The 25,999-nt window shown below is 42.3% G+C and overlaps 1 long non-coding RNA gene across 2 annotated transcripts; it reads left to right on the top strand.

Moving 5' to 3' along the window:
• Nucleotides 1–337: 337 nt before the first annotated feature.
• LOC308621566 lies at nt 338–14,642 on the top strand. 2 transcript variants are annotated; one of them, XR_014016484.1, is made up of 6 exons: nt 338–407; nt 2,407–2,584; nt 3,281–3,400; nt 4,955–5,178; nt 7,130–7,278; nt 14,527–14,642. It is a non-coding gene; the product is annotated as an uncharacterized lncRNA (long non-coding RNA). The 2 variants fall into 2 exon arrangements; XR_014016483.1 differs by lacking the exon at nt 4,955–5,178.
• The last annotated feature ends 11,357 nt before the right edge of the window (nt 14,643–25,999 follow it).

Raw genomic sequence — 25,999 nt, 5'->3', positions numbered from 1 at the left:
TATGTCTTATGGATTTGTATTATTGACTCCAAAGAGCTCTACCAGCTTGGACAGCAATGTTTTTCTGGGAAAATAAGCTTGCATTTCTTACTAATAGTGAGCAAGAATTTCCTCTAGCTCCAAGCTGCTGCTGATGACTCATAATGGAAGGCAAGGACTGGGGAGTGTTTGTTTGTTTGTTTGTCTGTTTTATTATGCACATATCATGTATATATACAGTCTGGCATAGTTTTGTTACTTGGTTGCATTGTATTACTAGTTTATATATTAATATATATAATTTATATATTCACAATATCATCTATTTCTCAGTTAAAACCCTTTTCCCTCTCTTCCTGTTCTTCCCCCATGGAGTCAACTCTGAAACATGCAAGAGAAACTGTAAGGAATTGTATTCAAGAAAACATGTGAGAAACCAATGATAGCTTTTTATATGTATAGTGACCATATAGTTTGTAATTAATGAGCACGTTTTTGAGAGTGAAAGGGGAAATCAATAATAATGAAGAGGCAGCGGATGAAAGCTAAGACTGGCTGAGGAAAACTGAGACATGAGCTCATGCTACAGTAAGTCCCCTACATACAAACGAGTTCTGTTCTGAGACCGTGTTCGTAAGTTCAATTTGTTCATAAGTCCAACAAAGTTAGCCTAGGTACCCAACTAACACAATCTGCTATATAGTACTGTACTGTAATGGGTTTGTAATACTTTTCACACAAATAATACATAAAAAACAAACACAAAAAATAAAGAAAACATTGTCAATCTTACAGTACCTTGAAAAGTACAGTCGTACAGTGCAACAGCTGGCCTACAGGAGCTGGCATAGTGTGAACAGGCAAGAAGAGTTACTGACTGGAGGAGGGAGAGGAGGTGGGAGATGGTAGAGCTGAAGGGTCATCAGCAACAGGAGACGGAGGGCCAGCTGCAATGTCACTCATACCTGACGCTGATGACACAGGTTCTGGTTCCTTGCTGGATTCACTTCTATCTACACTCTTGAAAAAACGATCCAGTGATGTCTGGGTAGTAGCTCGTTTTTTCTTGGCATCGATGACACGGTTACACTGGATTGCATTCTGAATGGCTGCTGCAACCTTCCTGTACCGTTCTACGTTCGGGTCCTGTGCCTCAAAAACTCACAGTGCCCCCTCAAATAAAGAAAACCCCCTTGCCATTTCCTGCATCATGAGTCTCTTCGGTTCTTCAGTTACTTCTTCCTCTTGTCTCCCTTCGTCCTTCCTCTGGGCCTCCAATTCCATCATTGCTTGGCAGTTCTTAACAGTACCAGCTACATCACTGCTGCTTTTACGCTTGCTTCCGGACATCCTGGGCTTGAAATAAAGATACTTACTGTACTACTGTACTCTATACAGTACTGTACAGTAAAGTACACAAAAGCACATCCACTTGTAGAGGACACATGCATGTGACAACGTATGCCACACACATGAACTAACTTACATGATTGGACACGTGAACGCACGTTCACCTCTTTGGAAGTTCTCAACTTGAAGGTTCATATGTAGGGACTTACTGTACTTAGAAGATAATAAAACACGTTTTTTAATATCTACTTTATAATTTGATGTGAACACCAAATGTCATCAATATATAGCACGTGTCTTATTATACCAACCCCTGTTGTCTGATGAAATGTGAGTCTAGAATCACATTCTAGCTTACGTACTTCTAAAGAAGCGTTTCCAGGAGTGGTTCAATGTGCTCTTTTGCAAAACAGCATTAGCCATGAGTATGGTCTTTGGGTAATGTGATGCACTGACTTGGCATCTCAGTCAGTGATGGGAGGCACCTCTCTCTTTTTTGAGGAAATGTCCTGTCTTGACCTGAGGCTCATGTAGCGCACAGGCCTCTGCTAAAGCAGATTGTTTTTCTGGACCAGATCACAAGCCAGAATTTTAAACTTGTGAAAATGAATAATAATTTGGCCTCCTGCATGTCTGGAGTCTGAACTGATGGTTCTCACTTAACCACCAGCACAGATCACAGGGGGTATCCAACTCACCAGTGTGAGGAATTCCAAACATTCATCAGAAAGTTGGATGTTTGGCACTAGAGTTTCTTTTCCTCACAAAAACAGCGACAGATAGGTTCCCAGGCTTGTCAGCAGAGCCTTGAACACCCCAAGGGTGCTGGATTATTGACCCCATATTGACCTCACCGTGCTCTGCTGGCCCTGTTTGGACCACAGAGTTTTCTGCAAAAATGTGAGCGAGGATTTCCTCTAGTTCCAAGTTGCTGATGGCAAGGCTCATGGTTTGGGGCTGGGGCTTTGGGAAGGCAGGACAGTGGGGTCTAGGGTGCTGTATTCGTTTCCTATTGCTGCTGTAGGAAATTACCACAAATTTAGTGGCTTAAAGCCACACAAATTTACTGTCTTACAGTTCCAGGGATCAGAAGTCCTTCGTGGGTCTCAATGGGCTAAAATCAAGGTGCCTGCGGGGCTGCATTCCTTCTGGAGGCTCTAGGGAAGAATCTGTTTCCTTGCCTTTTCCGGCTTCTAGAGGCTGCCCACGTTCCTTGGTTCATGGCTCTCCTTCTCCATCTTCAAATCCTGCAGCGGTAAGTCCTTCTCATGCTGCCATCTCACTGGGTCTCTCTTCTCCCTCCCTCTTCCGCTTCCAAAGACCAAAGTGACTATGTTGGGCCTACCTGGATAATCCAGATCCATCTCCCCATGTCAACGTCAGTTGAGTAGCAACCTCAATTCCATCTGCAACCTTCATTCCGCTTTGCCATATAAAGTAACACATTCACAGGTTTCAGGGATTAGGTCCCACACATCTTTGAGGGGCCGTTTTTCTGCCACAGGTAACCAGGAGTAAGGCGGTCCATCCGAGTATCCCATTCAGTTAATTGCTCAGTTTTATTGATAGTATTTTGGAACTCCCAACAGAAACACCCTTACCTTTTACATCTCCCTACCTGTTTTCCTTACTACCTCTCACATGCAATGCTTTTCCAATACATTAATAGCTACAGAAGTCCAGCTTTTAGAAAGAGTAAACATGATTGAGCCTCTGAAGTGACCTGGGCAGGCCTCATGGAGGGGGCCGGCCTTAGGGAAGATGACGAATGTGCAGGACAGGTTTCCAGAAGGGATATCTTGGGACAAATGTAAAGATTCCAACTTATTAGGAATGGCTAGGGATAGGTGGTGAGAAGAAAGGGTCGTGTCGGGGAAGCCACGTCAAGGAAGGGGATGATTCGAGAGGCTCCTGAGTTCCAGCCTGACGATGGGTTTGTGTAAACATACAGACTGGCCTTCTGCAAGCGCGTCAGATTGGGCCGCGTGCTGGCCAGCCTGGTCCTGCAGGTGAAGAGGACGGTAAGGCCCTGATACGGCTCTGCCCCTCAGACGCGGGATGGAAATGAATCGTGAATCTTCAGTTTGCCCAAGAGCCTGCTTTGTAAACCAGTCTGAGGCCCACCCTCTTTGCAGCATCTCATTCAGAGAAATTCCAGTCCAGCATCTCATAATACTTGAAAAGCAATTTAAATCTTGACTTCAGTCTTGAGAAAATGCCAAGAGGGAGCCACATTTTCAAAGCCCCATTGCTTTTCCTTACATCTCTTTTTTCTTTTCTTTTCTTTTTTGCGGTACGTGGGCCTCTCACTGTTGTGGCCTCTCCCGTTGCGGAGCACAGGCTCCGGACGCGCAGGCTCAGTAGTTGTGGCTCACGGGCCCAACCGCTCCACGGCATATGGGATCCTCCTGGACCGGGACACGAACCCGTGTCCCCTGCATCGGCAGGCAGACTCTCAACCACTGCGCCACCCGGGAAGCCCTCCTTACATCTCTTTGACTCCCATTCAAAGATCGGCCTCCCCACTTCTGCTTCCACTCTAATGACTCTTTCAGGTCACAGGGACTTCTTTGCTTCCTTGTCTGTTTCACTCTCTTTCCTGTTTCTGTTCAATTTGGTGAAAATCCAGCTAGGCTCCTGCTTCATGATCCAGGAAAGCAAAGGCAGGTTCTCCTCTGTGGGTGGCAGGGGGATAGGCTCTTCACACTAATACTCATTTTTCCTGTCGCATGTAGTTCCTTCAACCAAGGTAGAGAGCTGGGAGGCGAGGGCTGGCGGGAACGCAAGGCCATGGGCAGGGCGGTCCCCAGGCGGCTGTGGCCTTCTCCCTGCGGACGGAATCGGTGTCATGAAGCAGCGAGGGCTCCACAGGAGCGGAACCAAAGCCGGCACCCATGGGGCTGCAGGAGGAGGCAGAATCTTGCTGGGGTTTCATTTAAATGGATGCATTTTACAAATATTGGATTGTAGCTCACTCAAGAAACAATTAAACTCCAAATTGGGTTGTACATATTAAATTTTAACAGTGGGGAGGCAAATGCAGAGGTGCTTAGCAGATTTAAGAATTCATAGAACAGAAATTGGTACCGTGAAATTAGCGCCTCATCCATCTAATCTAATGGTGCATTACCCACAGTGCCAAAATAGATACAGTTAGGCGTAGCACTTATCTTTCCTGTGGCACCTGATGGCTGGAGGTCTTAAAGAATTTTTCAAATTACCCTTCTAAAGTAATTAAATCTCTGCCTGGAGGTAGGGGGAAGAAGAAGAAGCCATCTGTAAAATAAAATGCAAAGACTCTCGCTTTTCCTGTCGCTTTGTAATGCTGGCAGGCTGCTTTCTTTCTCTGTCCACACGTGCATTTTCGTGGAGCTGACAGGTGACCATCAGCATTGGGTTGGTCTCCCGTGGGACCACTGTAAATCCAGCCTTATCCTTGGAATCTTGCCCACCAGTTCTTCTAGAAGTGACTGCCTCTTCTGATCTACTGAAATCCTTAATACGTGGAAGTAAATGCTAAGTACCTTGTATTATTAATAGACTGAGCCCCACAATCGGGTTCTTGCCTTTTGGGGAGTATGGGCCATGTCTTTCTTATATGTGTTTTGTTTTGTTTTTCCTGCAGCTCCCAGCATGGTGTTTCATACATAGCTGGTGCCAGGAGGAATATTAAAAATATTTAGTAACTGCCTAGGGCACCAACTGGTCAGAACAGATGTTGGGGGCTAACACCCCGTACAGCGATGCCACCATGAACCCACTAAATGTCAGCCCTGTGGGGTACAGAATTGTTCATTGGCTCATAAAATGGACCCAGGCTGTGACCAGTTCCTTCTTCTGGAGCAGAGGGTATTGCCAATATGACTAATATAACTGGAAAGTTATAGCATCTTTATTTTACAAGTGGACAGACATTTTAAACTAACTTCCTGAATGATACTGGGGCTTGCAAACTGCATTTAAGTTTTGCATGTAACGACAGTATGATGACACTGATAATGACAATGCCACACATTTTTATGATTCTTTATAAATTCTTAAAAGAATGTTCCCATCTGTGATGTCATTTTATTTTCTTAGCTACTCTGAGAGAAATATGACAGATAATAATATTCTCAAATTATAAAGAAATGGATCATCAAAAAGATTATGCCTTGGATATTGCATCATGTAAATATTCACATGCATGCCCCTATGCACACATATGTACATGAACAGACTTACACGTAAAAGGATGATGCCTATGCTTGGGAAGCAGATGGTCCAAAGAGATGAAAAATCCTGGTATTGTTTAAGAATACGTACAGTGCAACACATTGAAAGTTTGGAGGGTGGACAGAAACATTAGGATTCATCTCAGGTGGATGAAGCTTCTCACCAGAAGTATGTTTAGAACGGGAGTTTTGAGAAACTCAAAGAGTGAAACAACTTCAGGAGTTTGGGGTATATACTTATATAACTGGTTAAAATTTCTCAGTCTAGTACAGGTTACCATATCCTGGGATCCAACGATAAACTTTCAAAAGGGTCTTTGAATACTCTGAAATTATATACGGCACTTTGTATGTATAGATGTGAACTTATCTGGGGAGTGAATCCATGGATTTCATTGAGTTTTCAAAGACTCTGTCATTCAAAATAGTTTAATAATCTCTGCTTCAGGGAGCCTCAGTTACTTACCTTAAATGATAGATAGAGTAGCATAAATTATGGTTTAGGATTAACACAAATAAGTTGCAAACTGATAATGATGTATGAGTTTAAGTGGTTCGTTAACCTATACACTCTCATGGCAAGAATATACTTATTATCTTTTATTCTAAGTCTTCTTTTCTAGGTTGCTTTGCTATTTCTACTGTTTCCTGCTTCCTCAATCTCCTTTTCTGGAAGCCTTAATTTTACAATTTTCTGCACCTCTAGGCAATTTCCCTCTTACTATTTAGGGTATAAAAGAACTTGAATGACCCCAGGCTCTAGAGAAGGACCATAAGTTTCTACCACAAGCACCCTCCTGAGTAAAGGCCATCACTCAGACCCTCGGATTCTCACCTAGACTTTTCTATCCATATTATGCCCAAGAGTTGAATGGTTTGCACATTCTTTCTTTATTACCCAACCTATTAATTTTCTGATCAAGAGTAACCACTACCACATGATTACCTTGTTGGTGACACTAACATATTGACTGGATTAGCTTTCAAGGGGGAGGTAATAGAGGTTAATGGCCCACATTTGTTTATATCCTGTTAATAGGTGAGGCTATGGGGGATTGTGGAAAAGACTGGAAATTAGGGCCTCTGGGTTTCATCCCTGCTCTACCACTGCATGCCCTCTGCCTAACACATAACCTCTTCTCATCTCTGCAATGGCCTCAGTTGTGAGAGGTCCTTTCTGACATACCATTATACGATTCTTTAATAGGCCACCTGAACAGATAGAGAATCATTTTGGAGAGATCTCCAACTATCAGAGATATTTTGGAGTTTCCAAAATGCTTGCCTCATCTCTTGCTTAATCAATCAGTGGTTTGTAAGAAATCACTGTGGTTATTGAAGCACAGGGCACCGTTTTTACAGCTTCCATTAAGGAGTGAAGCCAGGCTGTGGCTGTGCTGGCTCAATAAATCATTTGTACTGGGAATGTATTTGTCAGTTTTTCTGCAGATTGTGTGATTATTGCATCGTTTTATTTCCAATGCTCATAAGTGGGTATTAGAGCTGACATTTGGTAATTGAAACAGTGTTCTACCTTTCATAGCACAGTTAGCAGGAATTGTTAAGAGTTTTATTTCTCTCCAAAGGGTTTTCTCTTGCTGGCTGCCTCCAAGTTCCCAGGGTTTCATACATTCTGCACTGGACGGGCTCGCCAGGACATCGAAGACCACTACCAACAGCTGCTACAAGTTTAAAACCTTTAGAAGAAGGAACCGATTGCAGTTTGCTCCTGAGGGTTAGTTGAGTTTACATTTCTGACATGTTAAGAGACACACAGTATAAGAATATTGAACATTTTGACTTGTGCCTTTATTTATTTATTTTTATTGAAGTATAGTTGATTTACAGTGTTGTGGTCATATCTGCTGTACAGCAAAGTGACTCAGCTGTACATATATATACATTCTTTTTCATATTCTTAAGAATTTTGAACATTATTAATGAGTAGAGTTCTTCCTTCTTCGGGTCTCAAGGGAAAGGGTTCTCTTCTTTCCATGATCCTTCTTGCTCGCCGACTCCCACCAGCACGCTCAAGACCAGCATCGCTGAGCCCTCGCTGTGTGCCAGACCCTGTCGGTATTCATCACAATGACCCTAAGGGGTCCTCAACATAATAGTCTGCATTTTATCGGAGTGTGAGCTGATTGGCTCCAAATCAGGAGTCTACCTTCCCCACTGGCACCCCATTGCTTCACATGTTCACATCGCTTTCAGAGGGATTTCGTTTCTCATTATTGTTAATGCTGTTCTACCTATAATGGCGTTAGAGTCGACAGCTTTGCCGTACGCCACCTCCTCTCACCCTAATCACACATATCCACACACACACAAGGACACACGCACAATCCCTCACACACAGACATCAGCACAGACACATGTGCACATAAACTATCAGAGGCTCTGTCGCACACATATGCACGCACGTGCACATGCACACACTCACACTCACACACGTTGAAAGTAAAACCCCCAGGGTTTCCATGGTGCAGTTTCCCGAGACTCCTGTTCTCCCTCGCCCGGGACTCTGACTCCCTGCTGCTCTAAGCTGCCCCGCTCTGACCCCTGCTTCTCCCTTCCTGAGCAGTGTAGCCAGCTTCCTGCATCTTCCACCTCCTGCTAAGGATAGAGGTGTGGGGCTGAGAGGTTAAGGCAAAAGGCTCTGTCTGCATGCCTGTGGGAGTTTTTAGGCAGATAGATGGTTGGGATCAGGGGCGAGGTTGGCTCCACTACCTGGTAGTGGGGTCATGTGCTACCACTGCTGGGCTGACATGGGGACATAAAATCTTCCCCCTCGACACTGTAGGAATGGGGCTGCCCCAGGAACCTGGCAGGGCGGTGCAGGCCTGGGGAAGTACGGAAAAGGACCCATGGCTAGTCTTTATTCTTTTTTTAAATTAATTTTTATTGGAGTATAGTTGCTTTACAATGTTGTGTTAGTTTCTGCTGTACAGCAAAGTGAATCAGCTATATGTATACATATATCCCCTCTTTTTGGATTTCCTTCCTGTTTAGGTCACCACAGAGCACTGAGCAGAGTTCTCTGTGCTATACGGTAGGTTCTCATGAGGCATCTATTTTATACATGGTATCAATGGTGTATATGCGTCGATCACACGCTTGCTTGCCTCTCCCGAGGTGCCCCATACTGACGCAGCAATAATAACACAAGATTCATAATAGTGTGGTTTTAGAGGTAAACAACTTCTCCCTTTGGACGGCTGATGTCAGAAATTCCCTTTGAGATGAACAAAGTTGTATGCCTTCTCCCAAGTTTAAAGATAAGGGGGAGCATGTGGGTGTCCTCAGAGAGCTGAGCTAGTGGCTTTCACACACACGAAGAGTGCTGTGGTGTGAGCTCAGAGCCACGGGCTGGGGCTGGGACAATGGGCTCCCTCTGGTGGCATCAGCCAAGCCGCCACCTCTCTCTCTGTCTTATTTTTCTCATCTGTCAAAAGATGAAAGTGTTGGCTTAGAAAATCTCCAAAGCCCTTTCATGGCTAACTTCCAGATATGTGTATTATGATAAGTTGACCATGAAGCACTTTCATATTTTAATGGGGGGCGGGGGGTAAAATGAGGACACAAGGGAACCAGCACCTGAAAGGGACCCAAGTGAAGTAGGGACATAGGCCCTAAGGTCAGGCCTCCTCACTTCAAACTGGTAAATCAAAGCTTTGGCCAGAGGTATGTTAGGTTGTCTGAGCTGGGCGTGTTCTGATCTCCACGAGGAGACGGGTTCCAAAGTTTGATGAGGGTGGAGGATCCGCAAAGGTGAGAAGGGGACAAGGAAATAGCCTGTGTCACAATCTCATCAAGGGTCTCCTGGTTGCATTAGATTAGGCACTGTAAGAATTACAGGCAGGCACAACTCCTGCCTAGTGGAGTCTCACAAGCTGTGCGACCCTGGGAAAGCTGCTTAACCTCTCTGAGCTTCAGATGAGTCCCCTCTAAGGTAGGGATAACAATTCCTACCTGGGAGGTTTCATGAGCTAGGGTTGCAGAAACGCCAGCTAGAGAGCAGGGTACATACAGCAGGCTGTTCGTGAATGGTCTCACAGAGATGCATCCATGGCCGAGACACTTGACCTGGGATCGTAGCAAGTTCCATAGAGCAGAGAATAACATGAATAAATAACATTTAGCTCTTTGGTGTTTGGAAAGCATTTTGCTTTTCAATATTCCTGCCTGCAGGAGGTTTTCTAAAGGTCAGCTCCATGCAGCTTATTAAGGAAGATGATTAAATCAGTTGGCAGTTTGAGAAGAAAAAGCAGATGGATTTCAACAGCATCCTCCCCCCACGACTGACATTTTCTCTTACAAATCAAGGTGAGATTGTGGATTTGCTCACGTGGTTCTCCAGAGGAGACCGTGGTGGGGCTGGGATGCGGCTCCGGTGGCTTCTTCCTTGTTTACGCCCAGCTGTTATCCTTGTTCCTGTCACTGTCAGTTACTGAAGAATCCGTCATGCCCGAGACTCACAAGGGGGCTTCTTTTCTGCTTCCTGAGGAGGAGTGGCAGGGGCAGTGGAGGTGAACAAATTGGATGGATTAGCATCTGAAGACGGGGTGAGAGCTTCTGCCCTAATCATGCTGCCGGGACCGCCAGGCTGTCGGATTCACTCCGACAGAAGCCCTGAGAAAACAGGGAGGGTTAGGAGCCCATATGCTCACCTGGTAGTCTAGCGGCCGCTCTGGATTGAGCAGGACTTCAGAAATAAGGAGAACATCTTTACTGCTAATAACCTCCCACCAATGTCATAACCAAGGCTCTGCATGCAAGAGACATGCCGAGCTCTAATTCCACGTCCCTATGTGTGTGGCTCTCTGCTATGGACTGAGCTATTCATTGGTGCGCGTCTTCCTCTTTGTCCTCCCCTTCCAGCAGGTAACTGGCTCAGCACATCCTTGATTCAGGAGAGCTCCGTGGTGGGGTAGGAGGTAGAAGTGGCCTGTTAGTCCTTCTTTCTTTGGTTTTTCAAAAGCTGAATTGCCCAGGAGAACCGATAGGGTTTGCTGAGGAGGTAGAAAGAAAGGAGAAGTGATTTTAGAGAACTGTAGAGAAGCAAGAGAGATCAGAAGACTCTCTCCACTGACCCCCACCCCACCCTGCCCTCTACTAGGCTGGGAGATGAGGGAGAGAGATCTCGGAAGCACTGAGATAACTTAGTCATCAATCCTATTTTGTTCTATGTATTCATGTATTTATCACTCCTGGGTGCCCACTTCTGGGTGTACACTTCCTTCTCTCCTTTCTAGGACCAAAGCCTTTGGCTCATCTCAAGAGCTCATGTATTGCCTGTTTCCTCTGTTTCTGGAAGACTGAGCTTTTATGAAATATCTGGAATTTCTCATATCACAAAGAAAAAGTTCAGATTTTCCAGAATGACCAGGGGGTCTGTATCACATAGCACTGAGCATCATTGGAGAGATTAGAACTGAAGACACTCTTTTTTTTTTTTTTTTTTTGCGGTACGCGGGCCTCTCACTGTTGTGGCCTCTCCCGTTGCGGAGCACAGGCTCCGGACGCGCAGGCTCAGCGGCCATGGCTCACGGATCCAGCCGCTCCACGGCATGTGGGATCTTCCCGGGCCGGGGCACGAACCCGCATCCCCCGCATCGTCAGGCGGACGCTCAACCACTACGCCACCAGGGAAGCCCTGAAGACACTCTTTTAGGAGAAGATTTTACTATAAGGCGGAATGCATAACAAAAGCGTACAATGTTTCCTAGGAACTCCAGCATTTCACTTTTATTATACTTTTATTGAATATTCAATAAAAGAATATGACACCCTTTCAAATCGTGTTCTTGTAACCTCCTGCTGTGAAGCTAAATGAAGACAGATCTGTGCTGTCAGCACAAGTGGCATTCAACCGATTCTAAAACTTCTATTTTTCCTGTATTGAGCATATTTTAAATGCACAGCATGAAAATCCTTGGTTGCTAATAGCTCAGTCCTTTCACTTGCGTATCACATTGCATTCAACAGTTCAGCATTTTTGTTTGAGAACATTTTTGGACTCTAGTTGGCGCTATTGTTGGCTAGTAATGGTACTGTTTCCTTCATTCAAGCCACAAAAATTTATGGAGTGCCTACTCATTGCCAGTGTCTGCTAAGGACCTTTCTAACTCTAGGGGTCTTTGCTTCTATTATGAATTTGATTAGTCAGGGAAAGCCTGGAAAAATGTCAAAGCCATCTTTATACCATCTACCATTCATATTTGCCTCTGTAATCAGAGCAAGAGGACAGCTCCCCTGTGATAAGTAGCCCAAATGGAAAAGGCCAGTGGGACTCATTTCTGGATATTAGTCAAAACTGGGTGTGCTTAACAAAAGCAATGAATGTGGGCTTTCCTGGTGGCGCAGTGGTTGAGAGTCCGCCTGCCGATGCAGGGGACACGGGTTCGTGCCCCGGTCCGGGAGGATCCCACATGCCTTGGAGCGGCTGGGCCCGTGAGCCATGGCCGCTGAGCCTGTGTGTCCGGAGCCTGTGCTCCGCAACGGGAGAGGCCACAACAGTGAGAGGCCCGCGTACTGCAAAAAAAAAAAAAAAAAAAAAAGCAATGAATGTTATTTTCACTTTCAGATCCTTGTCTAAGTGAAATGGCTAAAATTAACTTCCTTAAGTATCACGGGAACCCAAGCATCCTCCAGAGGAAGAGGCTGTGAGGGCAATGGTGTGCACTCCACATCTGAGACCCCTGGTCTTGGCTTGACCAAAGCTCTTAGGGAGGCCCTGTGAAACTTTGCTGACTAGTCAGACCAGCAGCAGCTCATTGTACTGTTGTCTAAAAGAGTCGGTTTCATCCTTAAGGCACTGCTGGGGAATCAGTCCCAGTCTTGCCTATCTCTTGGGGGTTATCGCAAGTGTTAAAGAGGTAGTGCAGATAAAAAAACCTTTAAAAATGTTTTATATTTATATTCCCATTACTAGGCTATGAGTTATCTAATAATATCAAAGGCATTATATAGTCTGGGAAGTGGGTTACTAGAATGTTACAAGTCCATCTTAGAATCAAGAAAATGTGCTAATAACTCATGGAAGTCACACCAAAGGTGGTTTAAGAGATGGATGTTAGTGGCTTGGTGGCAGGTGTTATAGAGAAAACTCAGCTCAGGGACTTGAAACCCATCGCCCATGCCTTCCCTTTCTCCTGACTGCTCATTCCCATACTGGCTCTGGATTTAAGGTTGAAGCTTGGGGTTAGGGTGAGGGACACGTTCCCCCCAGGAGTCTCCAGCTGTGCTCCTGGGGCCCCTGGGCCAGTACTGTGACCTCTCTGTTTGTACACCTCCGTGTTTTACTCTAGGACAGATTGAATTGGAAGAAATTTATGGTTCAGGGAAGAGCATAATGAAAGTGGGAACTACTTATTCATAACACAAATACACATTGAGCCCTTATTATAAAGCATAGCGCTAAAAGCTGGTACTGCAGAGGGGAGCATTAAGTGGGCAAGAAAATCAATGTAGAGAGAAATGAAGCTACATTTCTCCAAAACATCCCTAAGATGTTACAGAAAAACCCGAACGAAATTTTTGGCCACCCCAATAGAATGAAGGGATGGGGGACACGGTTTGGGCAATGGAAGTGGATATGAGATATTCTCTCAAAACTATCCATCCCCTCCCACTGCTACCCTCTGCTGTAAGCTACCATTATCTACTGCCTGGACTATGAGCCTCTTAGCTGAACCACTAACAGACACTCTGGTCCCCTTCTAATCTGTTCTTCTCCTTGCACCCATCTCTAAAGACTCAAGGCTGTTCATGACACTTCCCTGCCTATTACCCTTCACGGCTTCCCACTGCTCCTAAGATGAAGACTAAACTCTTAAGTGGACCAGCAAAGCCTGCGTGGTCTGGTTCCTACTCTCTCTTCACCTCACCGTGTGTCGCGCTGTTTCTCCAAGTTTCTGTTTTAGCCACATACTGGTTCTCTTTTTGTCCTGTATGGTCATCATTCTCCTTGCAGAGACAGGAGCTTTCAGCTGAAGTTCCTTCTGCAGGTTCCTTCTACAGGGTGAATGTCCACGTTTCCAGAGTTGATGATCACTTAATGCCAGAGTCCTTCCTTGATCTCTTTGCTTAGAGAGATCTCTTTGTGTAGACCCCCCATAGTGGGTCTGTCCTACATCACCTTTGTAGCAGTTTTACATGCTGGACTGTGGTGTTTGGTTATGATTCTTTCCCCTGCTGATATACTAGTTCTCTGAAGGGAGGGACCTCATCTAGTTTGGATTATGGAGGTGTTCCCAGAACCTGATACATAGTAGGGGCTCATTAATATATGTTGAATCAATCAACAAAAGCAAATAGTGAGAAATAATGAAATCCCACTCTAAGACTGGACCAAAGAAATCTTCTCAAAGGTGTTTTCCTGACAGGAATATTGAGTAAGTTTATAAGGTAACTCACCTGCCTGACTTTTCTCCTCCAGGTGAACAGAAATTCTATTTTCTAACTTTGAATCTCTCTACTGCATTCAAAGTCATTTCTAACATGCAGCTTCTTAAATTTCTCATATTAAAACAGCTTGAAATTCTAGGTGGAAAAGAGTCTTTTTCTATGAAAGCAAATAATTTCAATGTTATTCAGTTTGATCTGCAAGCCAAGAAAATACCCAGAGTCAATTAGGCTTACTCAGGGGCTAGTAGGTGGTCCTGAGTCTCTGAAGCTGTTTCTTTTTCTTTAGCATTACAGATGTGACTGTGGAAGCCAATACGATAATACAGAGTGAAATTCATGTACTGCCAGCAGATTTAGCTGTTTTCTCGCCACATGTTATGTTCGTTAAGACTGAGCTATCATCAAAACAAAACAAAGGAGTCGCTCAGGAAGTGAGTTCGAAATGCAATCTGGTGTTACATTTCTGATAACAAGAATAAATCAGTTGCAATGAGTCTCAGTAAACAGGTTTTGACATCCTTTGTAATTTTTAAATGACGTCCTTAACCTATTACTTATGTGTGGTTTTTTGAAGGGATTACTACTCATATATTAAAGACTCCAAGTCTGAGGCTCTTTCATCATCTCCCATATCATCAGTCATCAGGAGAGAACGTTGAGGGAGAGCACACACTGCCTTCGAATAAACCTTCCCAAGGCCCAGAGAAGCTGCAGAGACAGCAGGTTTCAGATCTTATATGGCATTTGCTCAGTTCAGTGAGCATCTGCTGGGTACCATTTAGTAGCAAGCACTATGCCAGCCACAGAGGGAGGTGAGCGAGAATGGTAGTCAGTGACTTGAAGTAGCTTCTTCTTAACGTTTAGTCTATGGCTGGGCAGCAGGGTTGAGAAGCACTGCCTTATAGGAACAAGTATTACAGTCCTTATTGATGAGATCCTTCACTGCTTAAGGAAGGGCATTGAAACTACAGGCTTAATTAGGGCAAAAAAAAATGACCAATCCGAGTTGTAAAAGTGGTTCCCTCTGAAAATCCACATCGTGGTAATTAATGGCAATCCGTCCCATATATTTTAAAAGGCGAGAAGTGGAGAAAAGATGAGTGGTTCTTCTCTGAAGACATAGGTTGTCTCTGAAAGTTAAAGGAGATTTTGTCTGTTTCTTGAAATGTCTTAATTTTTTGCCTATGAGCTACTTTTTATAATAGGATACTTGTTCATGAAACTGTTTCTTGATCTTTGCTTGAAAATCCCCTTTTATACCAGCAAAAATCTGCCGCAGCTGGGATCCCACGTGCTTCTATTTTAAACACCTTGTTACAAGAGACGCAGTGTGGAAGGCATTACTTGATTCTGTACTGCCAATTCAACATTCACTTTATCTTAGGATATTTGCTGTTATCAATTGGAATGGCTCTGTCAGCTAAAAACGGTATAAGTTTTATCCTTGGACTGCTTCTTCTCTGGGTTGTGATATTCGACATATGAATATTATAGCAGAGCAATGAAAAAGGTGAGTCAGGACTTCTCTGGTGGCACAGTGGTTAAGAATCCCCCTGCCAATGCAGGGGACACGGGTTCGAGCCCTGGACCGGGAAGAGCCCACATGCTGCAGAGCAACTAAGCCCATGTGCCGCGACTACTGAGCCTGTGCTCGAGAGCCCACGAGCCACAACTAGAGAAAGCCTGTGCGCAGCAATGAAGACCCAACACAGCCAAAAATAAATAAAATTTTAAAAAAAGAAGGTGAGTCAAAGGCAAGCAAAGCATTATGGTGTCTACCTGCAGAAGGAACCTCCACCTTCATCTGGGCTGCAAGAACCAGAATGAGCCTATTATCCATTTTTGAGTGCAGAGCCAGGCCTCAAATGTATCTCCATGTTATTTCCTCTTCTTAAACCTGAAATAAATTTTAGTTTTTAAGCTATAGCAACAACAACAACAACAACAACAGATGGTTATTCCATGGACTGCAGCTTCATAATAGTTTCACACTTCAGTCTCAACACTGTCGCACCTCTGATGGCACAGGGTCAGCTCCCCAACAATGATGGCCTAATTCATAAGAAAGCACCCAGCACACTCTCTGGCACCTGGTATTAATAACAGTTGACCGTAACTGTTGAGAACTGGAATTCAATGGCAGCTTCCTCTACCAGTTTCTCCAAGATTTGTTTTAGGAAGTTTTCCACCTAGGAAATCATACCAACGTCCTTTTCTCTTATAACTAAATATCCCTAGAAATGGAAGCTTGCAGGTTCCTATCTTTTTCAAGGCTCAACTTTGCTTCCAAAGAGTTATGATTTGCTCTGTTGAAGGAAATCTTAAACATACAAAACTAATTGCAGACCGGATTTTGCAGTAGTCACTGAAGTCCAAAGTTTTAAATTATTTTCATGAATTATAGTGGAATGAAGGAAGGGAAATGATGTGAGGGCAGGATGGTTATTTTTGTGACTTCTTGTAAGAAAAGTGTTTTATTCTTCACAATTACTCATCCTTTGGAAGCAGGGCTAATCCTTTATCTGAGAAAGGCAACAAATCATGGTGTCTGATTGGAAGGGCACAGAGAGGTCTCTTTTCCACTCCAGTAAGAAAAATAGCTCTCTGATTGGTCTGCCACTATGTCTGTAATTCCAACTATGATGCCTTAGTCTAAAGACAAGACTCTATTATAAAAATGCAAATACATTCTCCAGGAAAGGTAATATTTTATATCCGTACAGATAATAAATTTAAAAAAACTAACTGGTCCATTAGCTTGTCCCAGAGGAAATGGGTGCTAGAGAGGGTTCCAGTCCCTACAATATATTCAATCACAGATGGATCACCACTTGTTAGTAACATTACAAAAGTGACTCTTACATTGATCGGGGCATTGTGATTGCATGAACACTAGTCTGTGTGCTCTCTGAGGCCAGGAGCCCCATCTCCCTCTTGGAGTCCCCAGCATGTAGCCTGTGGCCTGCTAGCACATAGTAGGCTCTGTAGTCCCCTAGCCCCCCTTTTTTAAAGACTATTCTTTTTTTAAAAGAGCAGTTTTAGGTTGACAATAAAATTGTGAAGAAGAAGGTACAGAGATTTCCCAAATACTCCCAGCCTCCACGTATCCATAGCCACCTCTATCAACATCGCTCAATAGAATGGTACATTTCGGGCTTCCCTGGTGGCGCAGTGGTTGAGGGTCTGCCTGCCGATGCAGGGGACGCAGATTCGTGCCCTGGTCCAGGAGGATCCCACATGCCGTGAAGCGGCTGGGCCCGTGAGCCATGGCCACTGAGCCTGCGCGTCTGGAGCCTGTGCTCTGCAACAGGAGAGGCCACAGCAGTGAGAGGCCTGCGTACTGCAAAAAAAAAAAAAAAAAAAAAAGTACATTTCTTTTCTTTCCCTTTCTTTTTTACCAAGGATGAACCTACTTTGACACATCAAATTACCCATAAATCCATAAGTTTATCTTAGGGTTGACTCTATGTTTTACATTCTATAGGTTTGGACAAATGTGTAATGACGTGTATCCATCATTAGATCATGCAGAGTGTTTTCACTGCCATCAAAATCCCCTGTGCTCTGTCTATTTATCCTCCACCTGCCAACAACCACTGATTTTTTTGTTATCTCTGTAGTTTTGCCTTTTCTAGAATGTCTTATAATTGGAATCAGACAGTATGCAGCCTTTTCAGATGGTCTTCTTCGCTTAGTAATACGCGTTTAGCTCTTCTGTGTCTTCATGGTTTCATTGCTCATTTCTTTTTAGTGCTGAATAATATTCCATTGTCTGGATGTACCACTCTAGTGCTTTTTACTCAAGTTAAAATAAAACTCGTAGTTTCACTTGGCCTGTGTTATTTTTTTCTTTTTAAATTAATTCATTGTTTCTAGTCAAACTGGTCTGTATGCATGTAGATGCAGTCTCCTATTTGCCAGGCCACATTTCTATGCATCAGATAAGTTAGAAAAATTGATGTCACAAAATTAGAACACAACTAGAAAATCTTGACAATGCTGTTATATTATTTGTCACATACTTTAAGGTCGTTTGGTATAAACAGTGTGCTGGATATGGGGTTGGTTGACATCCAAAAAAATCTTATCAGGAACCCACTCTCCAGAGGTGGGCCCTTCAAATGCTTCAAAAGTTATTTCTCACCTGCATTGGGGGGATGGGTTCATTTGCCTGGGGAATGCTAGGAGGAATTTTTCACTGGGGAAATGATTAGTGTTCCAGTAATGTGATTGTTTAGAAAGTATAATAATCTAGCAAACCCAGTAGTACATCAGCTGTCAAAGAGCCCTGAAGTGAAAGATTGCCCAAGTGAAGCCAAAGAGTCATTACTCATTGCTAGCTGGAGGCTGTCTGAAAGGGAGGCTGCCCTGCTTTCTGGCAGTTAGCAGAGTTTTACAGCCTTGGGAAGGGTTACAGCCTCCCAAGTTAGGATAAAAAGAAACAAGAAAACAGTATGTGTTTTGTGGAACTAGGCAAACGTTCATTTCTCAGCTCTCAGAAGTGGATGGTCTAAAGATAAGAAAATTTGGGAAGTTACGCTTTGTGGGCTCACGTTTAGGGAGGAAACTGGGCATTTAAGGAAGCCCAGGAGAGCACATTTTTCAGTTCGGGGTTGCAAGGCTGGGATCTTGCACCTCTTGGTGGTTGCAGTGGTGCTGCTGTGGAGATTGTATATATGTGTCTTAACCCTTCACACATCCGTGCAACTGTGTTCTAGGTCTGGATTTGTCTTGGTCTTGTGCCTTTCTCCCTTGCTGGCTTTGTCACCTGATAAGACAAGAAGACTAGTAGATCCTGCTTTCAGAGCACTGTTGAGTTACCTGGGAGCTCCATTTTCATCCTAGTGACAGATTGCTCTACGAGAGAAGCGGGGACAACCCCAGGCTTAAGGAAGCAGTTAGTGGGATTGATTTTGTGTTTGCTTACTTTATTTGTAGGAGAAGCAGAATTATATTTGAAACTTTTTTTTTCTATAGCACCACAACTGGTGGCAATATATCTGCAGCGGCAGGCATATTCCTAATCACCGAGGTTCCTGGTAGTTAAAAGAAAATCTACGTATGGATTTAAGTCCATTCAGAACCAGTATGGACAGGGAAAAGAAACTAAGGGATATTGGGCTTAACTGGGGCTGACACAGTGCTTGGACTATTGGAGTCTTCATAATAATCCTATGAGATAAGAATTATAACCCAATTTTGTAGGTGAGAAAATTCAGACAAAGAGGTTAAGTAATTTTCCCAGGGTCAGTAGCAGAGTTAAAATCTGAAACAAGCTCTGTTTAACATTCTCTTATTCCAAAGCCTAAGCATTTGCAGTAGCAACACCTTCCTTCTCAGTATATGGAAGAAGGGATGTTTGTGATTCCATCTTGCAGAATAAAAGTATACCGGAGAAGGCATTTTAATTTAGTGTTCATTCTTACTTTCAAAATATTTGTTCTCCATCTAAATGAAAAATACGTTCTGCTCAATGCCATGAAAAATAAAGTTCAGTTTATTTTATGTTTGTTAGCTTGTTGAGATTTCCAGATGTGGTTAAAACTAAAATGTGTTATTTTGCTATTTATGGTTTGAAATGTAAGCTCTTTGGGAAAACTGAATTGTTTGAGGGTTTACAAAGCTCTTGATTCTTTCTTGCTCATTTTCACTGGGTTTGAAATTGAAATTATCCAGAGCAGCAATAGCGTTGAAGTATATTCTGTATTCCATCAAGAAACCCAACATGTCCTTTCAAAACTTAATTGAGCAGAACAAAGCTAATTAGCTGTCTGAAGACATGGCATTTAATTCACAATCCAGCATTAATTTGTCCAACACAATGAGCTTATCTTCCATATAAATGCCTTGCCCTATGGCTTCTCAAGCAGCTGTGATATACAAGAATGACTGATAACTCTTTTGTTTAAATGTGATGCTTTTTATTCTCTCTTCATTTGGCCAAAAGAAGGATGAATGGCATGCCGATTGTAATGGGACAGTTTTCTGTGTGGGGCAACTTTGAAGGAAATAGATGGATAGAAGATCATAGCATATAGTCATCGGAGAATTACCAAGTCGTTAGGGAATGCAGCCATTATCGAATCCTAGTCCTGCATGTCATAGACTAGGAAATGGATGCACAAATGAGTTCTGAGTGTTGTCCAAGGTCACTTAATAGGGTGTGACATGTACATATTACATAGTTTTTCTCCCCTCAGGAATAAGGAATTGCTTTACTATAAAATAAGGGCCTAGTTTGCTGTTTATCAACTGGTAACTAAATAGATAAGCATATTGAGAAAGTAAGGAGAATGGTCCAGCAATGTTCCTACCAGCATAGTAATGTCTATCAAATGCTGTTGTTCCAAACGCACCCATCCTTCAAGCCTCAGTTCAAGCCTTCCCTAGTCTCTGACCCTTCACAGATCTTACCTCCCTAATGTTTTAACCACTCACTTTGGATCTTACTTCCTAATTCCTTTAATAACTCATTGTGTGTGTGTGTGCATGTGTGTGTGTGCATACATGCATACACATTTTAGAAATTTCGATTTTATAATGCACATCATTATAACAAGCTCATAGGAATAGGTTTTTGCAAAAATGTTATGTATAGCCAAGCTGTTTAGTGAACTTAGCATCTCATATCCAACAATTAGTAGATGTAAAGTTCAGGGTTGACCCACAGGTGATTTGTGCTTGTGAACCAGTAGGGGCACACTTGGCAGAGAAGGGAACACAAGCCCGCTATGTTTCTGCCTACACAGCATTTTCCCCCAGGTGGAACATTTGCTTCTTATTGAAGTAATAAGATAATTGAAGTCAACAATTATTTGCTGGTGGCCTAATTCAGCGGAAATTTCCAAGTCCTTATTTTACTTGCCACAAGCTGTGATTTTGTCAATAAGACTCCTAAAGCTATGTCATTGAGTCCGTGTACTTCTTAGAATTCAACACGCCTCTGGGCACATAGGTTCCGAAAGACCTTGTAGAACTGAGCAGGGAGCTGATGAAATATATCGACATTCTATGAGTGTGGTCTGTTCAAAGTTCAGTGAGTAACCAAAATGCTTGTTTGCACCAAAATGCTTGTTTGCACCATGCCAGATAACTGAATTGAATATCTAGTAGACAGAACTGAGAGCTTTGTTTTGCTTTCTGAAGGCACTGTTTAAAAATCCATTGGTGAATGTAAAATAGATAGCTAGTGGGAAGCAGCTGCATAGCACAGGGAGATCAGCTGGGTGCTTTGTGACGACCTAGAGGGGTGGGATAGGGAGGGTGGGAGGGAGATGCAAGATGGAGGGGATATGGGGATATATGTATACGTATAGCTGATTCACTTTGTTGTACAGCATAAACCAACACACACTTGTAAAGCAATTATACTCCAATAAAGATGTTAAATAAAAAAATTAAAAATCCATTGGTGATGACATTGATTTTTTTATTAGTTTCTGCTTTATAACAAAGTGAATCAGTCATACATATACATCTGTTCCCACAACCCTTCCCTCTTGCGTCTCCCTCCCTCCCACCCTCCCTCTCCCACCCTTCCAGGCGGTCACAAAGCACCGAGCTGATCTCCCTGTGCTCTGCGGCTGCTTCCCACTAGCTATCTGCCTTACGTTTGGTAGTGTATGTATGTCCATGCCTCTCTTTCGCTTTGTCACAGCTTAGCCTTCCCCCTCCCCATATCCTCAAGTCCATTCTCAAGTAGGTCTGTGTTCTTTATTCCTGTTTTACCCCTGGGTTCTTCATGACATTTTTTTTTTCTTAAATTCTATATATATGTGTTAGCATATGGTATTTGTCTTTCTCTTTCTGATTTACTTTACTCTGTATGACAGACTCTAGGTCCATCCACCTCATTACAAATAGCTCAGTTTCATTTCTTTTTATGGCTGAGTAATATTCCATTGTATATATTTGCCATATCTTCTTTATCCATTCATCCGATGATGGACACTTAGGTTGTTTCCATCTCCGGGCTATTGTGAATAGAGCTGCAATGAACATTTTGGTACATGTCTCTTTTTGAATTATGGTTTTCTCAGGGTATATGCCTAGTAGTGGGATTGCTGGGTCATATGGTAGTTCTATTTGTAGTTTTTTAAGGAACCTCCATACTGTTCTCCATAGTGGCTGTACCAATTCACATTCCCACCAACAGTGCAAGAGTGTTCCCTTCTCTCCACACCCTCTCCAGCATTTATTGTTTCTAGATTTCTTGATGATGGCCATTCTGAGTGGTGTGAGATGATATCTCATTGTAGTTTTGATTTGCATTTCTCTAATGATTAATGATGTTGAGCATTCTTTCATGTGTTTGTTGGCAGTCTGTATATCTTCTTTGGAGAAATGCTTATTTAAGTCTTCTGCCCATTTTTGGATTGGGTTGTTTGTTTTTTTGCTATTGAGCTGCATGAGCTGCTTGTAAATTTTGGAGATTAATCCTTTGTCAGTTGCTTCATTTGCAAATATTTTCTCCCATTCTGAGGGTTGTCTTTTGGTCTTGTTTATGGTTTCCTTTGCTGTGCAAAAGCTTTGAAGTTTCATTAGGTCCCATTTGTTTATCTTTGTTTTTATTTCCATTTCTCTAGGAGCTGGGTCCAAAAGGATCTTGCTGTGATTTATGTCATAGAGTGTTCTGCCTATGTTTTCCTCTAAGAGTTTGATAGTGTCTGGCATTACATTTAGGTTTTTAATCCATTTTGAGCTTATTTTTGTATATGGTGTTAGGGAATGATCTAATCTCATACTTTTACATGTCCCTGTCCGGTTTTCCCAGCACCACTTATTGAAGAGGCTGTCCTTTCTCCACTGTACATTCCTGGCTCCTTTATCAAAGATAAGTTGGCCATATGTGTGTGAGTTTATTTCTGGGCTTTCTATCCTGTTCCATTGATCTATCTTTCTGTTTTTGTGCCAGTACCACACTGTCTTGATTACTGTAGCTTTGTAGTATAGTCTGAAGTCAGGGAGCCTGATTCCTCCAGCTCCGTTTTTCGTTCTCAAGATTGCTTTGGCTATTCGGGGTCTTTTGTTTTTCCAAACAAATTTTAAATTTTTTTGTTCTAGTTCGGTGAAAAATGCCAGTGGTAATTTGATAGGGATTGCATTGAATCTGTAGATTGCTTTGGGTAGTAGAGTCATTTTCACAATATTGATTCTTCCAATCCAGGAACATGGTATATCTCTCCATCTATTTGTATCATCTTTAATTTCTTTCATCAGTGTCTTATAATTTTCTGCATACAGGTCTTTTGTCTCCTTAGGTAGGTTTATTCCTAGATATTTTATTCTTTTTGTTGCAATGGTAAATGGGAGTGTTTTCTTGATTTCACTTTCAGATTTTTCATCATTAGTGTACAGGAATGCCAGAGATTTCTGTGCATTAATTTTGTATCCTGCTACTTTACCAAATTCATTGATTAGCTCTAGTAGTTTTCTGGTAGCATCTTTAGGATTCTCTATGTATAGTATCATGTCATCTGCAAACAGTGACAGCTTTACTTCTTCTTTTCCAATTTGGATTCCTTTCATTTCCTTTTCTTCTCTGATTGCTGTGGCTAAAACTTCCAAAACTATGTTGAATAAGAGTGGTGAGAGTGGGCAGCCTTGTCTTGTTCCTGATCTTAGTGGAAATGGTTTCAGTTTTTCACCATTGAGGACAATGTTGGCTGTGGGTTTGTCATATATGGCCTTTATTATGTTGAGGAAAGTTCCCTCTATGCCTACTTTCTGCAGGGTTCTTATCATAAATGGGTGTTGAATTTTGTCGAAAGCTTTCTCTGCATCTGTTGAGATGATCATATGGTTTTTCTCCTTCAATTTGTTAATATGGTGTATCACATTGATTGATTTACGTATATTGAAGAATGCTTGCATTCCTGGAATAAACCCCACTTGATCCTGGTGTATGATCCTTTTAATGTGCTGTTGGATTCTGTTTGCTAGTATTTTGTTGAGGATTTTTGCGTCTATGTTCATCAGTGATATTGGCCTGTAGTTTCCTTTTTTTGTGACATCTTTGTCTGGTTTTGGTATCAGGGTGATGGTGGCCTCGTAGAATGAGTTTGGGAGTGTTCCTCCTTCTGCTATAATTTGGAAGAGTTTGAGAAGGATAGGTGTTAGCTCTTCTCTAAATGTTTGATACAATTCACCTGTGAAGCCATCTGGTCCTGGGCTTTTTTGTTTGTTGGAAGATTTTTTATCACAGTTTCAATTTCAGTGCTTGTGATTGGTCTATTCATATTTTCTATTTCTTCCTGAGTCAGTCTTGGCAGGTTGTGCATTTCTAAGAATTTGTCCATTTCTTCCAGGTTGTCCATTTTATTGGCACAGTTTCTTGTAGTAATCTCTCATGATCTTTTGTATTTCTGCAGTGTCAGTTGTTACTTCTCCTTTTTCATTTCTAATTCTATTGATTTGAGTCTTCTCCCTTTTTTCTTGATGAGTCTGGCTAATGGTTTATCAATTTTGTTTATCTTCTCAAAGAACCAGCTTTTAGTTTTATTGATCGTTGCTATCGTTTCCTTCATTTCTTTTTCATTTATTTCTGATCTGATCTTTATGATTTCTTTCCTTCTGCTAACTTTGGGGGTTTTTTGTTCTTCTTTCTCTAATTGCTTTAGGTGCAGGGTCAGGTTGTTTACTCGAGATGTTTCCTGTTTCTTAAGGTGGGATTTTATTGCTATAAACTTCCCCCTTAGAACTGCTTTTGCTGCGTCCCATAGGTTTTGGTTCATCATGTCTCCATTGTCATTTGTTTCTAGGTATTTTTTTATTTCCTCTTTGATTTCTTCAGTGATCACTTCGTTATTAAGTAGTGTATTGCTTAGCCTCCATGTGTTTGTATTTTTTACAGATCTTTTTCTGTAATTGATATCTAGTCTCATAGCATTGTGGTCGGAAAAGATACTTGATACAATTTCAATTTTTTAAAATTTACCAAGGCTTGATTTGTGACCCAAGATATGATCTATCCTGGAGAATGTTCCATGAGCACTTGAGAAAAATGTGGATTCTGTTCTTTTTGGATGGAATGTCCTATAAATATTAATTAAGTCCATCTTGTTTAATGTATCATTCAAAGCTTGTGTTTCCTTATTTATTTTCATTTTGGATGATCTGTCCATTGGTGAAAGTGGGGTGTTGAAGTCCCCTACTATGAGTGTGTTACTGTCGATTTCCCCTTTTATGGCTCTTAGTATTTGCCTTATGTATTGAGGTGCTCCTATGTTGGGTGCATAAATATTTACAATTGTTATATCTTCTTCTTGGATCGATCCCTTTATCGTTATGTAGTGTCCTTCTTTGTCTCTTCTAATAGTCTTTATTTTAAAGTCTATTTTGTCTGATATGAGAATTGCTGCTCCAGCTTTCTTTTGATTTCCATTTTCATGGAATAGCTTTTTCCATCCCCTTACTTTCAATCTGTATGTGTCCCTAGGTCTGAAGTGGGTCTCTTGTAGACAGCATATATATGGGTCTTGTTTTTGTATCCATTCAGCCAATCTGTGTCTTTTGGTGGGAGCATTTAGTCCATTTACATTTAAGGTAATTATTGATATGTATGTTCCTATTCCCATTTTCTTAATTGTTTTGGGTTCGTTATTGTAGGTCTTTTCCTTCTGTTGTGTTTCTTGCCTAGAGAAGTTCCTTTAGCATTTCTTATAAAGCTGGTTTGGTGGTGCTGAACTCTCTCAGCTTTTGCTTGTCTGTAAACATTTTAATTTCTCCATCAATCTGAATGAGATCCTTGCTGGGTAGAGTAATCTTGGTTGCAGGTTTTTCTCCTTCATCACTTTAATTATGTCCTGCCACTCCCTTCTGGCTTGTAGAGTTTCTGCTGAGAGATCAGCTGTTAACCTGATGGGGATTCCCTTGTGTGTTATTTGTTGTTTTCCCCTTGCTGCTTTTAATATGTTTTCTTTGTGTTTAATTTTTGACAGTTGATTAATATGTGTCTTGGCATATTTCTCCTTGGATTTATTCTGTATGGGACTCTCTGTGCCTCCTGGACTTGATTAACTATTTCCTTTCCCATATTGGGGAAGTTT

The sequence above is a fragment of the Mesoplodon bidens genome (assembly GCF_964165515.1).
Source record: "Mesoplodon bidens genome assembly, chromosome: 8".
NCBI lineage: Eukaryota > Metazoa > Chordata > Mammalia > Artiodactyla > Ziphiidae > Mesoplodon > Mesoplodon bidens.
The sequence above is the reverse complement of the archived record's forward strand: the minus strand, read 5'-3'. Positions and strand labels throughout refer to the sequence as shown.